General features: G+C 36.3%; 1 long non-coding RNA gene across 3 annotated transcripts in view; it reads left to right on the plus strand.

Annotated features, from left to right (window-relative positions):
* Positions 1-20,866, plus strand: part of LOC119791674 — a 40,335-nt gene that overhangs the window by 8,470 nt on the left and 10,999 nt on the right. The window contains exon 4 of one of the 3 annotated variants that reach the window (XR_005281893.1): positions 14,001-14,090. The exons of the other annotated variants lie outside the window; for them this stretch is intronic. This is a non-coding gene — a long non-coding RNA (uncharacterized LOC119791674). The remainder of the gene's footprint in view (positions 1-14,000; positions 14,091-20,866) is intronic. 3 annotated transcript variants of the gene reach the window in all.

Consider the following 20,866-nt stretch of genomic DNA (forward strand, 5'->3'; position numbering starts at 1 on the left):
TTGAACTGGGTAGTCAGACTAATGTAATCTGCGAGGTGATAATATTCCAGTTTCCCTAAGCGCTTATATGATTTAGTGGTTGAATATGGTCACTACAACCACTTTTTACAACAGCAACAATAATAAAACACTGTTCTATGTGGTATTATGTGTTTATAAAGAGGTACTTACGTATCAGGTCTCTAAATGTAATGTAGTATGTATGTAACTGCTCAAATGTTACATAAAAAAAATAAAGAACAACTAAAAGAAAAGCAGTGTTAATGATGGTTGGTCTGAAAAGCAGCCATCATGAATGTGGAGGTAGGGTATAGCTGTATTGCATCAACTTTCCCACTCCTGTTCAAATTTCTTACTTGGATTTCAGAAATTTCCAACTTCCAACTCCAATGGAATGGAATATAAACACAGATATCCAAATATGTGCATTGATGCTAATGCTTTAGCTTAAAACCTTTCTCTGTAATCTTTTTCTCTGTCTAATAAGATCTTTCAAAACAGGCCCTGGTATGAAGGAACATTAAAATTCCCTACTCTCCCTTACGCCAGTGTAGGGGATTTTCTTAAAGTTACCATCAAAGTCAGACATGTGAGAATTGGCAGTGTTGCCTGCATTTTTCCTTAATTGGGGCTTATTCCAACACACCTTGAATACCTGCTTTCACTTTGGCCATTTGACCTTTTTTTGTGAATTAAGACAGCACGGCAGAGTTGAGCTCGTCATCCCTGCGGTACTTCACAGTTGAGGGAAGGCTACACCATGACTAATTAGTAAATCTCACTTCTCTCCAAGGTGAGAAAAGAAAATGATTTTCTTTGCAGGAAGCTGGGGGGTTGATGAGTAAATACCCACATGCACTAAGTTGCAGTAACCTAATAAGTCTCCATGGACTTTGAAAGGGAATATTTCATATTTCAGTGATCTCAAACAGCCTTTTTCTGTGTCTCACATTCGACTGTGAGAGCCCTTTAAGGTGGCTGTGGCTGCAACCACCGACTGCAAAGTCTCCGCTATCACACAATGGTGTGGAAAGGTCAGGCCTAATGAAGTCGGGGGTGTGACCCCCAGCATTCAGTGACTTTGCATGGGCTCCCAGCCCACCGCTGCAACCTTGCCGGTTAATCCCTTTTTGATCCTAATTGATAGGCATTAACATGATCCTTATCCAGGAGCTGTGTTTTGTCTTCCACAGTCCTTCCCTCTTGGTGTCAGTGACACAAAGTGTGAAAGTGTTAAACCAAATGTGAAATTTATATTTTTATGTTTGTGTGCCTAAACTCTAGCTATGCTTCCAAACAATCACACTTAAGTTCTCATTGCTTACTTGTTTGCCCTTTGAGACTATTAACAGGACTTAGCTTCTAACCTCTGGAATCCGACTGTGATGTGAATGGTAGCAGCCCATTTCCACATTGTTTTCCTTTGAGCCCTTTCATCTTTCTCAATAGGTGATTATTGCCTTTAACTGGTAACTAATGACCCTCTTTAAAATGTTTTCTTAGACTTTTAGGTCAGGTCACATGTCAGTTATAAAGTGAAGACAAGGTGTGATTTCCAAAGTACAGATGTTACATCTCAGGCTTTAGCATACCTAATTTATTCCGAAATACTTTTATATACGTAGTTGTTGTAAACCCTCAAAAGCCTAATTGCACATGAAATAAACATAATTCATTTAGCCTAAGCAATCTGTGGAACATTTTCATACATTTTATTTCAGGTAGATTTATTTTAAATATATATGCTCACTGTGTACATTATATTTTCTGCTAATACACATTTAAATAATGTAGATTTTTGGAATTAGTTTGCCATTAAAGATAGCCATGACCATCGTTTTTTGTTTTGTTTTGTGTGTTATATTAATCCAATGTAAGATTGAAAAAAAATATACTGGCAACTAGAAAAGCACTCCGAGAGTGCATACCTCTGCCAAGAAGCAATTCTTGCCCCATACTGTGACTTACACCTGTTGCTAAAACTTGCAAATGATCTGGATAATTATGACATTTTTATGAATTGTTCCTTGGCATGAGGTGTACCTCTGGTAAACATTTTTTTAAGATTCTTTAATAAGTTCATAAGTAAGGCACAGTGCTCCACAAGCTTCAATCCGATTTTTTCACTGTCATTCTGGCTAGGAAGAGGGTCCCTCTAAGGAGAGCCGGCTGCATGAGATTGAGTTTTCCCAGCAGAGTATATACCAGATATTCCCCAGCATGAACAAGCCAGGCAGTAAACATGCAGTTCTTGCTCCAACAAGCTTAAAGCAGATTGTTGTTTCAGTGTATCTGTTGTCTGTACTCCCAAGCTTCTACCATAGGTGCTGTTTATTTAAATGTTTATTGTGTATGCTTCAGTTTGTCCCACTTAATATGTATGCACAAAATATGTGCTGGGTTTCTAGACAAACCTATATGGGGACAAACCTTGCAAGTTTACCTTGCGATTCAGAGATTATACTTTGTATTTTCTCCAAAGAGGATGTATTTAACTTTACCACTGTGTCTCTCTTCCTATCAGACCATTTGGTGGCAATGTTTTGAGCCAAATCAGAAAAAAGACATGTTGGTAAAGTGTGAGGGACTGAGCCGGTCAAGCATGAGGTGATTATCAATTAAAATGGGTTTTATCTCCTCAATGTAACAAAAATCCAAACAATGATTACAGGGCCCTTAAAAGAGGTCAAATGAAGAGACTTACTCAAGGCCGAAAATATTACGGTTAACCATAACAAAACTCTGGAGCTAATGAACTACATTGATTTAAACGGCAGCTTGCTGGTACTAGCTCATGAGGAGAGCGGTGGTAAATCGGACAAGTCTGCCAAGCAGAGAGAGCACCAAAGGCATCGGAAAGCGGCTGCGGTTGGACGGATGGAGGACAGTTATACATCGTAGAAGTCCTCCAGGAAGACAGAGTAGACAGTGGTTGGCAAAGGTAAGCTTCTAGGTTAACTACAGGAGATGGAAGGAAGACAGTGATAGATCAGAGAAGCCTGCAGGGCAGAAACAGTGGGGTGAGAAGGCGGTAGCTAGTAGGCGTCTGTGCTTAAGGTAGGACAGTGAAACAATCTTTCTAAGTCTAAATTAAAGCACCATTTTTAAAAGCCAACTACAAACATGATTAAAAAAAAGATTTTCTCTGCTGGGTCCTGCACTAAAATAGTGGTCAATCCATAATACTTTCTCATCTCCTAATTTTTATACTTAATAATACAATGTAAATATACATACGACAACGTTTTTGAAGAATTCATGGATTTGATGCTGTAATTTGGCAATATTGGGATCGGCATATAATTTTAGTTATCGGTATTGGGTGATTGGCTTCCAAAATCAGTGCCTTTCTTGAAAATTTAAGTATAGAAAACTTTGAATCAATTTGACTGCATGATCTGGTTGAATTCTCTCTGTAAAATGCCTTGAGATGACATGTGTTGTGAATTGGCACTATATAAATAGACCAAATTGAATTCAAAGTAAAATCTCTGAATGGCAAGTTAAAACAGCCAGGTTCTCCCTGTATGGAAACACACAGTGTGTAAATAGCAACCCGGGAAACTCTGACATACATAATCAATAAAATATGTCATTAAAGACAAAACCTTACCTGTGGCAGAAGCTTGGGATTACAGAAAACAGATACAGTAAAACGAGTTTCAGTTTTTGAGTTCCCAACCAACAAATTTGGAACAACATGCGGGAAAACATGGAATAGGCATTGCATAAACTACTCCCTCCTATGAAAATAAAAAAATAAATAAAAAATTGCAAGCTTCACTAGAAGATCTCTGACAATCACCTTTCCCTGGTCTCACCCCATCAAAAATTGTTGCCATTAGTGTTGAGCTCGATACAGGTTGCTTCTGAGTATCCATAAAATCCACCTTGAATATAACGTTTGTTTTCTAGGTCGAACACATTTAACATGGATGCTCTTGACGTTACATCCGACCGGAAGTAAATTCAGAAAAAAAAGCCTACAGGCTTATAGATGCATCAGAGCTGAACTACTGAGTTGTCGGTCTGCTCATCAAATGATTATTTAGTCATAAATGGTCAAATATAAAGGCTATTTTAAAGATATTTTTCAGTGGAAACTTACAAACTGTCTCTGTATTTTAAAAGAATGGGCCACAGGTCATGAAGTGAGTTGCTGCTTTGTATTGTGATTGAGTTGGTGAACCTATGTGACGGTTGAGTTCTACTGAGGTGAGTTCTATTAGGTAAGGTCTTATCAGGGTGATGTAGAGTCTCGATTTGTGACTTGATTTATAGTTTTTCAACAGTTCAACAGTCAGTTGGCAGTGGGGAAAAAAACTTTTGCAGAACCTGCCGATCCTGCATTGAATGCTGCAAAGCCTCTTTCCAGAGGGCAGCAAGGAGAACAGTCCATGGTGGGGGTGTGAGGGGAGCACTGATGATCCTCTGCTGTTCTCACCACTCTTCTCACGTTCTCCCAGTCTGAGACGCTGCAGCCCCCACACCACGCAGTGAGGCAGCTGGTCAGAACTCATTAAGTAGGTCCGGTCTTAATATGATGAATTGATGAGATCAATGGAAGCTGGGGTGCCACCAGTTTGATACCCATGATCTAAAGGTTGTGGATAATTACATCCAGGTTTTTAAGTCTTTATGGAAGTTAAAGACATTAAACTAATGTATTGATTAGGGAATGTATTATCATAATAGTAGTTGTTATCATAATTGTAGTGCTATAGCAAAACAATGTTGTAAAACATATTTGCATATAAAGTAAAGTGATACCAAATAATAATAAAGTGCCATATGCAGACAACTTAATTATTGCATAATTATCCACTTAATGATATACTGTATGATCCACAATGTGGCAGTAGTACTAGGACTAGTAGCTAAAGGTTGTGTATTTATGTATATTGAATATTTACTGTACTAGATGCTCTCAAGCAACTACTAGATGGGATGTACAATACCAGGGGCACACTTATCTGCTCCCTCACACGATTGCCGATTCCTCAGAAATATCCACATTATGACATAAAACACACAGAGCATCCTAGAAATTTTAAATCTAGGGAAATATTCAACCACTCTGAGGCATGGACAGATGATGTCTTCCACTGTCAACACTCAAAAGCCCAACATATTAGCCTAGCCTTTCTTTCTTTCTGAGGAAGTGGCTGAGAATGAGGTTTAACTTGGGTGACAGAGCAGTGCAGGTGTGGGTTGTCCATATCTGAGCAATTGTGACAGCAGCAGAAGCAGAGCTGAGGAAGTCCTGCTTAGATTTACAATCTGGATTTTTTGGCAGGTTTAAACTGATGTGTAACACCAACACAGAGATTTTAATACAAAGAGGTCATTTTTGGTGGGTGATTAGTCCTTTATATCACATTTGTTCACTTATAATATTGCTAATATTTAACAATAAAAATATAACTAATTTTTTAAATGATATATATAATTATATATTATAATGGCCTGTGACAGAATGGTGCCCTGTCTGGGGTTTGTACCCTGCCTCTCGTTCATAGACTGAGATAGGAGCACCGACCCTCACAAGGACAAGCAGGAGAAAATGGATGCATGGATATGTTTGATTAATATGTCTACTGTACTATATTTTATCTCCCCACCTTGTAAAACAAGGGCAAAATAAAAAATAAGTTATTTAAAAAGATACAGTCCTAATGACAATTTAAATGAAATTATTTGGTTAAAATTTCCCAAATCAAACACTGCATCCATTGTTCAATCAAAACCTTAGATTTTATGTGTATATCTAGCATGGGAAAATTATGATAGTAAACTATTTAATATGAAATATTTACATCACAGTTGGGGCATATATCCAATTATTTTGTCCCCAGCACAGTCAAGGCTATCAGCTGACCTGGGGCAGTCATATCATCATCATATGATATATTTTTTGTTCCATCCATATTTAGCGATTTTTTGGAAGATAAAAACAAACAAGAAAAATTCCCATACTGTACATGCACAGCTGGTAGGATGTTGTTGATAAACTGGTCTCAAATCCTTGTTTTTCCTATGACTTCAGGCTTAAGATAAATGTGTCTCCGCAACAGGTCTTTTAGAGTACTCTTCAACACGGCATTCATCATCAATAAAATTTAATTATAAATAAAATGTAGAGAAAGCCTCTACCTCATACAACTGCTCCATTGCAAAACTATCATCCCTCTAAATGCTCTCAGTTGTTGTCCCTTTCACTGTGAGTGCAACTGATATCATCAATCCATGTGGTCATCACAGCTTAGACCACAGCTAGTTCTCACTTCTGCAAATTCCCTAACCTGAACAGGTATTACCTTCAAAATTCAGATATTTAATGTCAGCGGAAGCTAGGTTCTGGACTGGGTGAGATGTACTTTATTATACTGCAGCCAAATTAATTAAACGTTTTCTATCTAAGGAAAACCAGTTGATTGCATCAACTCATTGACTCGGATGCAATCCCTCACACTAAGCATGCTTGTAGCGACAGTGGAGAGGAATAACTCCTTATTAATAGGAAGAAACCTCCAGCTGAACCAGGCCCAGTGTGAGCGGCCATCTGCCGAAAGCACATCCAGCCAGTCACAGTCAGAGAAACAGGACACTGGAAAAACAGGCCGATATCCAATATCTATAAACAAAGGTGTTAATGGCAGCAGCACAGCTGATATTTCTCTCCAGGGTGGTGTCACAGCCAAACAGGAAAAGATGAGGCGAAGCTACTATGAGAAAAGGCAGAGAGAGCATAATGTTAGAGATTGAACTAACAGATTCTGCAGAGTGGAAAAATAGAGATAGAATAAAGCAAAATTACTGAAAATGAATATCAAATCTGAAACATTTTGCTTAATGAGCAGAAACAAAACTAAACTTTAAGATTTTGTTGCCATGTTGCCCATCAGATCTCGAGACTCATTTATTTTGGACATTTTGCATTCATTTCAAAACTTGATGCATTAATATTTTTGAATACCTTGCAAAAGCAATCGATGTTCTGCTGAACTATAGCACTTTGATATATTTGTGAAAATTGAATAACGTTGGTAAAATTTGGAACTGTTTGGATATTAATTACTTGTATTATTATTCATTAACCCCACCAATATAAGTCTTAAATAAATCTTTTGTGGATAATGATATCTGCTGGGGTAAAAGCATCGAGTCAACGAGCTCAATAAGCTAATGAAGTAAAAGATAGCACAAGGTGCATTGCTTGGTTTTGATGACTTCCAAGAGGCCTGTATTGAACATCTTGAGAATAAAGGGCCTCAACGAGGACCACTGTACACAGCCCCCGTTCTTGATGTTGTTACTAGAGATTGCAGCACCTGGTTCACCTTTGCTGATTTTTCTACTTTTGTAGAGGAAAATGGGATCAAACTGGACTCTGGACTACCTGCTATCAACCTCAACCTGATAGGGATTTAGAAAGATCTAACCAAACCCACAAGAATCGGTTCAGAACACAGTTGGCAGAGGGCCTCATATTTCCATCAACTCTATAAAACACTCATCTCTATTCCAGAGCAACAACACATGCGAACACAGGCATTTCACCAACTCTTCTGATGCTTAGATATGAACTTCAGCTTCACCTGGATCACTTTGCCCCACAACTGGGGGTACCCCCACACAGTTGGCTTCACTGGGTACTAGAGCAGTGGCACAAAAACACAATATGAAACAGCAGTTAACAGGAAGCGTTGGAGGATATAAATGTGATGTCACACAAGGTTTGTATTCGGACCTTATTAACATCCCCACAAGCTGGTCTAATTCTGGTCTTCTCCGTAGCGAATCATATAAGAGTTAGAACCAGTGATCTGCCATTTGGCCAATAGCTTACATTGGCATATCTGCTGCTATTGACAGGTGGCCCAGCGGTCTGCCATTGCAGTAGATGCAGCCGTGCAACAACAGACAGACGTGGACGAGAACTTTCGTGTTACAAAGGCAGTGGTGCTAGCTTGATGTCAGTGCTACAAAAATGTACCAGCTGAACTGCTATGGCCTGAGTCTCGTTCTGCTAGGGCCTGTCAGTAACTCGCCTACTTCAAAGATTACATAATGGACATTTGAAACTTTAGACTAGAATGTAGCTTGTCAAGCGGTAGAATAATACACAGCTCTTGCCTTGATACTACAATTTTTGGAGATAGAATGCTGCCGTGCAGTTTATCATTGCTAATGGGAAGAAACCTGATTTCTAGAAATAAAAAAATAACTTTTTTTTTTTTAATTAATGCCCTACTTTATAAAAAATGCAAAAAAGATCTAGTTCAACACATCATATTGGTTAATATAGCAGACATACAAGCTAACAATATTTACAATAAAAGAATGCTTTAAGATATACAAGGTTTCTATCCAAAAGCAAATGCTTCCTGATCTACTATGAATTATGCATTATACACAGATCAACCAATCTCCTTTACTCAAAATAACCAAAAAACAAAAACTTTCTTCTTTCTACTCTTGCAATTATGGGCTTTATTTCTAAGAATTTACCCCTTGGTTACAGCTGTTCAGGGTCAAAGTAGATTAAAATTCCTAGGGGTCTGATATAGAAAATTACACAAAGAACCTAAAAAATTGGCTTATAATGCCATGGCAATCCAGACCTGGATTTAATTTTTCATTTTTACTAAAATGTTCAAATATTCAAAGGAAATGGAAAGAATGTTTTAATTGATAGAAACAAGAACTATGAGAGATATTCAGAGATCTTTGTACCTTTTCATCTGGGTCTTTATCCAAAAATAAACAGTGTGCAGGAGATGCATACCTTAAATAAAAGTTTTGCATCACCGCTTGTGAGCTGGAAGAAATAAACTCTTGATAGTTAGACAAAAGCAACAGTACCAGACTAGTACCAGACTACTGTTACAACTGCTGCTGCTACCACAGTCCATCTGTGGTAATTCAGAATGTGCACCGCTGCATGCCAGATGGGCGGCATGACCCGACAGGTTGCAACTGCACCGCTAATACTGCTTTGCTTGTCTAACAGATTACAGCACATTGATGCATTTTAAATGTCGCAAAACCACCCGGTAACATTTTTATTTAGTCTTTACCTGTCAAAAAAACTCACACCCATGACTTGTCATGTTTTCGACATCAAAGATCCACGTTTAGCTCGTCAGTTCGCGTTATCGTCATGAAAAAAAGGAGCCTCAATGAAATTATTTTTTCGTCGTCATTCTTGACGGAAACAATGCTGTTGAGAATGCTATTTTTTTAATAAAGAGAACTGAATGTGCTTTATTTTTATATAGACAAAGTCTTTTTAATGACAGGACAATCTCAATAGTAAGAGAGTATGATGTTGACCATTTTTATCTGAAATCCTCTAAGGTCATCTGACATGGCCCAGTAGCAGAGGTGTCAATTAACAAAGTACAAATACTTCGTTACTGTACTTAAATACACTTTTAGGTATCTATACTTTACTCCATTATTTATTTATTTTCCTACTTCTGACTTCTACTCATTACATTTTCACACAAGTATCTGTACTTTCTATTCCTTACATTTTTTAAACAAACGTTACTCGTTACTAGTGTTGCGCCGATGCCATTTTTTGGCCCCGATACCTGGCTGTGCAGTATCGGCCGATACCAATACCATAATAATGTAAAATAATTGCCTTCGTGGCTTTGTCGAGCTGCTGCCTACCTTTGTGAAGCAGGAAAAAATCTAATACAAAGTGAATCCAGTAAAACTTTTTATTGCCTACCAGGAGTGGGTGACAGTAGTTGAATAAACTTATGGCTCTCAAAATGGTATTGGTGCCGTATTTGTTGGTACTCGCCGATACCGATACCACCATTTTAGGGCAGTATCGGGGCCCCGTCCGATACTGGTATCGGTGCAACACTACTCGTTACACTTGGCTTCAGTTTAATGTTTATAAATATTTATTTCATGTCATGTGTGTCATCCAATGCAGCTCATTGGCACCATCTACATATAGTGAAAACTAGTGTAATTGGATGAGTTATATATGGCAAACACTCATTGGTTAGCCAAAGGAAATCATCAGAAGCAAGCAAGTGTTCTTCAAACTGCAGACGTCGATTGTCTATGCCATGCTACAATGTCGGTTTCAGAAAAGATGTTGAAACGTCTGAAAGGTCGGACACAGGCGAGAGCGCATTGGGAGATGAAGACGGAGACCAACAAGACCTCCCTCATCCTAGGCCCTATCTCAAAGAATTATTCGAAATAGTAGAAAAATTGAGCTTTCAATTCATATAGTGGCATCTGGCTGTTTTTTAAAGGTTACTTTATACTTTTATACTTTAAGTAGTTTTTGGAGCACATACTTTTTCACTTTTACTTGAGTAAAGAGGTCAAGTTGATACTTCAACTTTTACCAGAGTGTTTTTAAACTGCAGTATCTATACCTCTACTTAAGGAACAAATGTGTGTACTTTTGATACCACTTCTCAGTAGGATATGCAGAGGTGTTTATTAGCTGTAAGCTAAAAGACTGCTATGAGGTATGAACAACATATCAAGTGCATCTTTTTACTAGCAAATACAAATTGGGGAGTGGTGGCCTAGTTTATTACTGCATAGAGCTTGGAATCCTGAGGTTATCAGTTCAAGCCCCACTGCCACAGATTGCCATTCTGGGTCTCTGGGCAAAGACCCTTAACCCCACACTGCTCCCTGGGTGCCACACAATGGCAGCCCACAGCTCCCCAAATGGATGGGTTAAATGCAGAAAGTGAATTTCATTGCTTTGTACTTGTGACAAAGTAAGGGCAATAAACTTGTCCTACCTAAAAAGGTAGCACAACATCTGTCAGGGTCTCGTAACTCAAGATAAAGATTTTATAAAGACTTATGTCTTAAAGCATTAGTCCAAGTGAAGTATTAAATCTGTTTTGGAAAGTGTGATCTTCTCTATCCTCTGGGTAACAGCACAGAGCAAAAGCTTATCAAGTTGATAAAGAATATATGAAGAATATTATGGACAACAGTGAGCATCCTCTTAAGACTGGTGAACAACAACTCAGTTTGTTCATTTTTTTAATTGAATTGAAGTAAATGGTACTCAAAAAATTGCAGTACAATTTACTTAAAAAAAGCTGGGTAACTTTTTCCACATAGAAATCCTTTGTAAATTTTACTCAATTCATTTTACTTAGAGAGTTGATTTAACAAAGAAAATTAAATGTACGGTTTGGGTATTTTTATGATCAAATAGAAAGAAAAAGATCATGTCTTAGCAGCAGTTAAAAAAGGAGCATAAAAATGTGTTGTTTATGCTTCTGAAATCGCAATACATAGATACACAATTGGTAAATGGACAAACTGGCCCTGAAGTCAACCTATATAAATTACCTCCTTAAAAATAATTCCTATTTGAACAGAGGAAACTAAATAAGATAAAATAATAATAAAAAAAAAATCTGGCACACACGCTATAGAGCTGCATGTCACACTGTTGAGCTAAGATCCTGAGCCGAAGGTAAAACAATAACTGCACCAACGTATGATTTCAAAGGGCAGAGCTGTAATAAAAGGAGGAGCAGTAGAGGAATAAATAGAAAGAAAAGAAAGAGACAAATTATGTTTAGTACTACGGTCACAAAATTACACGTCTTTTGTGAAGGTATATTTTGCAATGAGAGAAGCTTATCTCTGAGGTGAAAAATATATGAGGAAAGGACAAAAAATCTTGTTAAGAAATTTGAAACAGGCCATGATGGGAAGCTAAAGATGTTGCCTCTGTGTTAGTTTTCTGTCAGAGACATAGCAAGCCATTTCCAGCACCGACCCCAAGGCAACATTTTAACTGCCTTCATCTAGGTATCAGCTTGGCTAAATATGCAAAGCTTGTCTCCTGAAGACTTACTTCAGACTGAAGTCAAGCTTTCATCAGATTCCAGTCCTCTTTATGTTTTTATTAAGCAATCCTGTCACTAGCAGTGACTTTTTTCATTGAATATAATGTAACATTGTGATCAGACTTTGGTGAATATTTCGCCATGACAGCAAGGGTTCACTGCAACTATTACCCATAAGTGAACAGGGTTATGAAACTTGGATCAGGTTTTCATCTCTTTTAGCTATTGAAGCATAAAACACACAACCCAGATCTCATTGTTTTTCCCTCCTGCTCAATTTTATTTCATTTTTCGTTCCTATATTCTGCTTCTGACATTAGACGTACAGTTAGTCCAACTGAATTCTCCTATAAGTAATTCACCTGATTTTATTGATCAGAGGTTTACATGAAAACAGATGAGTCAGCGATTTCTCTTTTAAGTGGTTACTAGAGATCTTGCCTAAGAATTTCCATATATTGTTTTCATTATTCGTCTTTTTTGTGATTTCACCAGTCCCTCATACAGCATAACATGATGTCGGCATGTATGTTGGTATGTCGGGACGCTGTACCACGCTGTATGAATCTACGTCGGCACGCTGTACCTCCCAGCTGGGATGGTGTTTTCAGGCTTGCAGGCTTCTCAGCTTTTCCACAGGACTTGTCTTAAAAAGGACATGTCCTTGTCTCTTGTGCATGTGGAAACTGTAATATAGCTCCTCGTATACCGTTTGATTATTTTTGTCGTTGTTTCTGGGCCTTTTTTGCTTCGTTCAGGAGTAGTTTATCTGCAGAAAATGGCCCTCTCTTACCTGCCTCAGCAACTGTCTTAAAGAGTGGTGATGCACAGTCTGCATCCCTTTAAACAGTATTATGGCTCGATATTCAGTGTTTTTATGTGCCTTTAATTGTTTACACAGAAATTAGACCCATGGATGGACAGATCTGTAGAGATCTGTGATTTTCCAGATATCTTGGGTGATTTCTTTATATTTTCTCAAGATGTCACAAAAAAGCAATGAATGACACAAACATCCACAGGTGTGCCTTTATTTCAACACAAGCTTACAATGCCATGACATCCTAATGTAGTCTTTCCCAAATGGTTTGAAGCAATAGTAATAGAAGTGTATATATACATATCTTACTTTCAAGAAATGTATAGACCTTCATTGAAAAATTATGTGATGATTTTTCTGCTTTTTAGCAAATAGAAATAATTTTTGTAAAATAAACTTAACTAAAAAAAGAAAAGTTTAGCTTAATTTAATTTTAATTTTAAAGAGTATGTAAGTCTGACATGTCTTAATTTTTTTCATTCCAGATTAATATTGTCTTGTTAAAATCAATATATCAGCATAAATATGTCCATGCTCTGAATGATTACGGGTGTTAAATCTTTTATCCAGCGATAAAGCCTAAAAAATACGAAGAAATTAGGCATTTTTTGGACAGCCATATGTGATTTCTGTGAATACCTTCACACCTGTACAGTTAAGAAGCATTCATCACCGTTGTGCTAAGCAGCGTACAAAAACCCACTCTGAGCTGTGAAACACCAGGTGTCATGTTGGTTCTTGTTGGTTTCACACAGCGATTCCAGTTTCTCCCTGGAACACATTTTGCATGTCTCTAAAGGATTGAGAGCTATTTCCAGTTTGTTTGCTACACTGACTAATGAGTTCTCCATAAGTCCTGATGACATAATTTGAAGATCACCAAGGAAAAATATCTAATTATGTAGTTCAGAAAATGCAGAGTGGGACTATGCTCATGTACTTCACTTGACTGGCACCACCTGCCCTCTTTCTGTGCCACACTCACTTCAACATTGCTCTGATACTGTTTCTGTGTCTTTAAAGGAAAAGTCAGTCATATTTAGAAGTCAAACTTATGAAAGTACTTTAAATATGAAATTATTACATATTATTCAATAAATGATAAGTGTTTTTAATTAAGAGTAATTTCATTTGAATGTGCTTTACCGGAGACTACTGCAACTTACCGGTCTGTGACGTCACAGTGCGGTATCGGCTGTTGAGCAAGTCCCAATATTGTATCTGGTCTTTGTCACAACAAGCTATTATCCAAGTCAGCTTGAAAACATTATTTTTCAAAATGTTGGCTCCATATTATGTGTTTTTTCTCTGGACAGAAGTTGGATGGCAAATCCTCCCTTTTCAAGTCTGCAGTCCAACAGCCAAGACCGCAGTAACCCGTCCGTGGAGGATCATTAATCGGAAAGGTGAAATAACTAATTTTTTTTCACTTTTATCTGAAGTATAACAACATCCAACTGCCATGCAGGTGGGCATTGTCAGTTTAACTATAGCTCTTTTGAATTTTTATGGTGAAGTCCTTTCGAAGTCTTGAATAATTGTTTTTGGTTGCAGATGTGTTTAGTAGTTCCCATTGATTGTGCTTGTAAAGCGGGCAGAATGGCGCTAGGCTTACCGCACTGTGAAGTCACTGCCGAGAGATGTCAGGAGTGAGGTGTTGCTATAATTGGCTGGTCCCGGACTTAGTGATTGCGACGAAAATTATTATCTTTATTTTCTTACTGATTAACTCTAAATTATTTTAAGCACTGCAAATGTATTAGTTCTAGGTATAAATAATGATCCATTGATCATTCCTTGCTGACCAAACTTTTCCTTTAAAACCCCCGCCACACATGTGCAGCATAATTCCTTGTTGTGTTGGTCATTATTCTTCATTAGATTAGCTTTACCTAAAAGAAAAAGAATGAAAGATCAAAAACAGAATAGAAAAGATTGAAAGAAGCTACAGTCAAGTAGGAGAACTCCCTTTTTTGAGTTGACGCCAAAGAGAAAACAGTAGAAAGGATCTATGTTTTGTGGATTTTATTCTACGTATGTTATTTAATTAAAGGTATTGTCACTTTTATTTATTGTCATCTTCAGGAGCAGTGTGGAATATGTGGGGTTTTCTTCCAGAGTTTGAAAGGGTTCAGAACTAGACCCAAGATTTGGTTGTTAAGTTTTGCTGCATGATTGTGCTTGAGTTTGCCTAATTTTTAGCTGTGACTGCACCAAATGTATTTACACTGCCATTTTTCTTATTTAAGCAGAAGAAAAAAAGCTAAAACAGTTCATGAATTTTAAAACAGAAGTCACCTGAGTGCACAAGAGAACAATGTTTTTCCAGTAAATGGTGCAAATGCATAAATTACTCAAAGACATTTGGTTTGCTCATAGTATATATGTATTACTATATTTCACTCCATAAAATACCCCCTCCTCTGTGTTTGCCAGCACCCCAGGTTAGTCAGGGTTTGAGAGTCTTGTGGTGTAACCATGAGAAAAATGTATAATTTTCATTATTTGAATGAAAAGAAAAATGATATATTAGACACAATGCCATATATTACTGATATATGAATGTTTTCAACAGTTAATTGTTAGTTTGATACAGAAAACACCATACTGCTTATTTTAGAGTAGGAAACTGTACATGGTTGCTCATTAAGTTTCCAAAGGGCTACTTTCTTCCAGATTTTTCAACAGGAATTACTGCCAAAGAGGTGAATTTAGTGCTTCAGTCATCTGACAGGAAGCACACGGCTAAATAAGGATAAGGGTAGGGTTCTTTTACTTTAGGATCAGAATTCATTTGAATAAAAGTCGCAAAAAGGATTTTGTCAAGGTAATTTTGAATTCATATTAAAATATTCATGTTTACTTCACTGGTAACCATCCCATACCTACCTCTCATGAATTGAAGGTAGGTATGAATTGGAACATTATGTATTTTATTAAATTGGTGATGTCTCAAAATATTTCTATAAAAAAAGAAACGTTGGTCAAATGTTTCTGATAGTAATCTTTGACTTCCTGTTTCCCAGTAGTATACAGGGTGTGTGACAAAGGGCTCCAATTGTCTTGGCTGCCTTTCAAAATGGTTTAGTCAATAGATGCATTCTAATTAAAGTAAATAATCGGAGTTAATAAATGAATTTACTCCAAAAATTCAATTTTAACACTCACTCAAAGAGTCAAAGTTAAAGTTTCATATCACGTAATTGTGTCTGATGCATTTGTGGAGTTGGGGATAACACAACATGTAACATTTTATTATAAAGCATTACAATTTTGTTAACATATTTTTTTTTTAGATGAAGAACTTGTAAATTTATTTTTCTTAAATTATTCCAGGGACCTTTTGTTTTTTTATTCCCAGTAGCTAACTTTGCATGGTGGCAAGATACACCTGAGTTTAGAAACACTTTTATTTCCAGTTATTTACAATGTTTCAGCTAAAATTCTGAAAACAATCATTGGCAAGGTAGAAGATTGGCTATTTTCTGGTATCAGCATTCTGACTGATGCGACCCCATCTCTCTTCACTTAACAGGGATGTTCTCTTGTCATATTTACTCCGGGGGAACCGGAAGTTATGGGTTACAGAGTAAAACTTTTAGCACACTCCTGGACATGGATTATTATTACTAAACATTGTTTTTTTTTTTTAATAAAAGACTTTTTTTATTCCAAAGAGTAAATAGACTTAAATTAAAGTTGGCTTTTTCGAAATCATTCAGTGACAGATGATCTGCAGCAGTTAAAAATAATCTATTTATTTCAAGACTTTTTGTGTATCTTTACAGGGGATGTCAATGAATGCACCTGTTGTATTAATTCTTAAGTTTTAGTTTTTAAATTAAATCATAACAACAAATTACAAATGCATTACAATATTTAAGGTATTTCACAGTACAAATAATAAATTTGCATGTTGCTTTATAAGGATTGCTCTCTTACACCAATATTGACTTAATGTTTGATGCACCGTATCAAGAAATGTTGAAGTTTGGCCTTTTTTTCAGCAAAACATATACAATAAATTTTTTTATCTTAAAAAAAAATTAGATATTTTTAACCGTTTTGGTCTTGCAAAGTGTTTTTAAATCTTTCAATTCTTTTGAGGTTTGAAAGCTTGAGTATGTTAAATCAATTTAAAAGAAAATATAATTTCCGAGTTGTTGATAAGTTAGGGCTGTAATACTAGTGAATAAATGTTTAAATAGAGCAGAAATAAAAAGCTCTTAGGAGAGGCAGCTGGGTAAAAGATTCTGAATTTTGCAAATCGCTTGAAATCCAATCAATTAGAAAAAAAACGTTTTTACAAAAATATGCCATTTGCAGTTACATATATCAAAGTTTCCTCATCAGAGCTGCACATCCACCTTTCATCCTCATAAAACCATTCAAGAACAAGGGCAGCATCACCTCTGCCACTAATGAGGTTGTTTATTCACCAAATTTTCATCCGAGCTCAAAGTGAGAGAGAGAGAGAAAAAAAAAACAGGCCACGCACAGCAGAGCACATAATCAAGCATTAGCCAAATAAAGCTTCAGAAATCCCAGGTTATATATTTGTGTGACGATATAAAACAGGGTATCACACCTGCAGTGACTGCATGTTGAACACGAACACCTTTTTAAGAAGGTTAGTGAAGTGAACAGAGCACATTATTAAACTCTCAACAAAGATGTGCAGGATTTTAAATTGGACATAATCTTCAAAAGAGGGCAATGGGGAGTCATCAGCTTGTCATTTTCAAAGATGAATAATTTGGAAACTTTTGTCGAAAAAGGCAAAAAGTGAAACTCTAATAACTCTCATGGAGTAAAGAGGGATAAATGATGAATTAACTTTTTTTTTAAACATTTTGATTCAAACCTGGATCGCAATGATGAGTTAGATTACACTACCAACTACTTTTTTTTCTCAAGAAGTTGTATTTTATGCAGTTTTGAATGCGGCTGTAACATTCTAAGTGGTCAAAGAGCAAACAAATCAAACCAGGGTAAAGTGACCTAAGTGACTTAATGACCCAAAGGCTTAAACAGTTGTGCAAATTGCAAACTGATGAACATGGAGTCATACAATTTATTAAAAATTCTTCAAATTCAATACATCTTCAGTCGTCTGTTTAGTAGATCCATTTTACTTTCTCCATTTCTTGATAATTGTATATCTTTAAACGTTGTTTATATCTGTCAGTATTGTTACGGTTTGTGAGGTAACAATACAGATTTTCAGATGGCTAACTACTGAGGGCGCCATGTTTTCAGGCGTCACCATTTATTGAGTCAAATCTGTTGATATTTATGCTTAAACATATTAAAACATTCAAAATATTAATATTTGGATAGGACTAATAAGAATAATATTAAAAATGTATGTATTTTATTAGTTTAATTCACTAACGAACTTCCAGAGAACATACTGGATTCTGTTCCTATTGTTGTATGTTTGGATCTGATTTGCACACTTTATTTTCTTCTGTCAGATATTTAGGCTCTTTTCTTTAGTGATTCTGAAGTTTGTATTTGATGAAGAATACGTCTTTAATCCAAAGGGCTCTGTTAGATACAGCCTTAAAATTTGCATACCGTTTTGATTTAAGAAAAAAGGATTTTTTTTTTCTATGAAGGGTGCAATATTTAGACTGTTGATTATTTTACACTTTTTGCACATTAAAAACATTCTTTATAAGACAGCTAAAAGCTGAACTCCATTTGTTGAAAAAAGGCTAATTTTAGTTTAAAAATAAATCTTATCTCTTCCTTATTTTGGGAAAGAGGTTGCTTGCCCAGAGTGCCATGTATTTAAGAACCAACACTGACACCATAGCTCATTGTAACCCGATGAAGGCTCTCTATACCTTCATGGTTTGTGTGTATCTGTGGCACATCTTACACTCTATAACCATACTTATCCAAGTTCACGTATGCTGCTTTATTTGCTGATGTAGATTGGCTTCTAATCTCTTCTTAAACATGAGGTCTTACTGTATGTTTGCTTTCTTGTCAAGCCATCCCATCTATTCAAACAGTTTTTTTTTTTCATTTAAAGCTGTTAGCTTGCAGGGATCTTTTTTTTTAGTTTTTCTTTTTTTCTCTCTCTTTCCTTGGACCTTTTCTGTTATTTTGGGGACCAGATGGCAAGGAGCATGGAAGAGCTTCTTTGTCTGAAAGCCCCTGACAAAAAAAAAAAAAGAAGGTGTCCTCCCTAATGTAATCAGTAGCACCGGAAGGGTCCATTTTGAGGCGTGAAAGAAGACAATTGAGCCTGGACACGTCTAGATTACAGAAACGCAGGGTTCATCTCCTGACCCTGCCCTCTTTTGACCAAGATCCTGGTATGGAGGATCCTCATCTTTGATCAATGGAGGGTGGAGGTGCTGATATGACCCCATGCGGGCCAAAGGCCACCCCCCTCCCTTGCACTGTGCCCTGTTTACCCTGTACTTGGCTGCCACTGACACCTCCTTCCGGAAGGAGCCAGGATTGGTGGGGGTGTTGGCACTGCTGGGGAAAGGGAGGGGGGCATCATGACCTGTCTAGACACCGTTGTTTCTTGTTGCTGTGGTGTTGCCAAGGGATATAATGAACTTTGACCTCAAACATAGTTGGTTAGGAGATGCCATGGTCAGTCAAGGAAGACAGTTTTTTTTCTTTATAATTTTCAGAGTTGGAGTTGGGGACGTGGGGCTGCATATGGATGTAACCCACATTAAACACATGCTGCTAAGAAAGACCACAGGCATGAATTTATTGCCTCATGATTAAAAACAAATTTGTTGTTCTTCATCATGAGAAACTCTGTTAATGCAGGGTTTGATAAGTATTTCACTGGACTGCCATCTGGATGGGTTTGCGGAGTTTTATTCTCCTATTTGTAGTAAGTAGCCTCTACATCTTATGTTATTGTAAAATAAAATAAAAAAGATAGTTGCTATGGAGCCTTGAAGACTCTCATTTTCATATGCTTTTTCTCTCTATCCTGTTCACGGTGTTTGGTAGCAAGATAAACTTTGATCCTTGTTCAAGATTGTGTCACAGTTTCAACTTTTGTAAAAATTGTTTCTGTTTTTTGTCTAAATGCAAATTTAGGCCATTAGGATTTGTTTTTGTTTTAATTTTCTGCTGTATGAAAATTATTACAAATTTTCCTTACTTTATTGGAATATTGTATTGAAAAGTAATCTTTATTGAAACAGTGGTTTCTTGCTTCCCATTGAATATAAGTAGAAAAATTTGAGTTTCGACCTTTTAAAATTTCAGTATTCAATTGTGCTTTTGTAAGAAAAGATTATTTACTTTGATCAAAAAGCACAAGTGACTAAGATAAATTGGCCTCTCAAATTAGTTTTGTACTTAATAAAAACAGAAGTTCAAGAATTACTAAGTCAAAGATCTTTAATGACCAACTTAAAAATATTCATTATATCTTTATAAGTATACATAAGTATATTTAAAAGGTTTAGGTTACGGTAGTTTACCTTATAAGAATAGTTATAGTTCCTATCAAAGCAATTATAGTATATAATGTTATTAAAAAGCAAAATCTCCTGTCTTTCCAACATTTTTAACTAAATTACCATACCCAAATGAAAGTTAGATTTTCTACAATTTTCTGTGTAAGATTATACTGTTGTGAGAAAAGATACGTTTAAATTATAATTTTTTTCTTTTGATTCTTTTAATTGTTTTAACCATTTTAACGAGTGGCTAAGAAAAATGTTTCTTTGTTATACCATATTTATACCTAAGAGAAACAGGAAGTCATGATTATTAGCTTAAAGGCCAAATTAGAATAGAAATGCATGGTTCAGTTATGGCTCAGTTACATTTATTTTGAACAAATCGTTAGGATTGACATCAAATGTGGCATTATTAATGATTTTTTTAAGACAGTTAGAGCATATGTTTATTTGTTTTTCAAATTTTGAGGATTGATGTTTTAGAAAGCAATTATCTGCCAAATAATTGTTCATTTTTTTGTTATTATACACGTGATCCTTAAGGATGAGCACCAACATGCATTCACATGTTTCAAAGCCTAAACCTTTAAAAAACAGATACTCATTTTAATTTAATGATCACCTTACTGTTCAAAATGGCAAATTAGAGGAGTTTTAATTTAGCTTTTCACGCACACCTTTTATATTTATGCATTAATGTTCAGTAACAAATTTATATATTTTGCAAC

This window comes from Cyprinodon tularosa, unplaced genomic scaffold, assembly GCF_016077235.1.
Source record: "Cyprinodon tularosa strain WSP-4 unplaced genomic scaffold, ASM1607723v1 ctg4, whole genome shotgun sequence".
Taxonomy (NCBI): Eukaryota; Metazoa; Chordata; class Actinopteri; order Cyprinodontiformes; family Cyprinodontidae; genus Cyprinodon; species Cyprinodon tularosa.